A 581-nucleotide genomic window follows, 5' to 3' on the forward strand; every position below is an offset into this window, starting at 1 on the left:
GAATTTAAAAGTGAAGCTATTATGAAATTTAAAGGCAAATATATTATCTAGGTCCCACGAAGGTTTTTTGTTTTAATTTTAAAGCAAGTTATATATCTAGGCATTTTAAAATTATTGTAAATGTATACTATTGCCTAACTTATTTCATGTTAACATTTTTTTATATCATCTAGTCTGAATTTTAATGGTATTAGGGGTTTATTTTATGACCATTATGATTTGACTAGGTACTTAAAGATGGGAAATTTCAATTTAATATTCTTTTAGGATATTAAAATCCTCAGCTTCCAGTGAAATAATTATAATCGCATTCGTCATTTATATTGTATTAATAAACATTAAAATAATAGTAGCGCTGTAGACGTCTTACATATGACTAATGAACAGTAAAGTAATTGATTCAGTCAAAAACATATTATTGTTGGATGCAATTATTTTAATATAATATGAAAATAAGTTTTCGGTTCACCGCAGCAGATGATAATAAGCAATAATATTACTAATACCATTGAGTATATATTAATATGTAAATATATGTATATGTTAATATTTATTGGTTATAAATATATTACAATATATTA

The sequence above is a fragment of the Acyrthosiphon pisum genome, chromosome A1, assembly GCF_005508785.2.
Source record: "Acyrthosiphon pisum isolate AL4f chromosome A1, pea_aphid_22Mar2018_4r6ur, whole genome shotgun sequence".
In the NCBI taxonomy this organism is placed as follows: Eukaryota; Metazoa; Arthropoda; class Insecta; order Hemiptera; family Aphididae; genus Acyrthosiphon; species Acyrthosiphon pisum.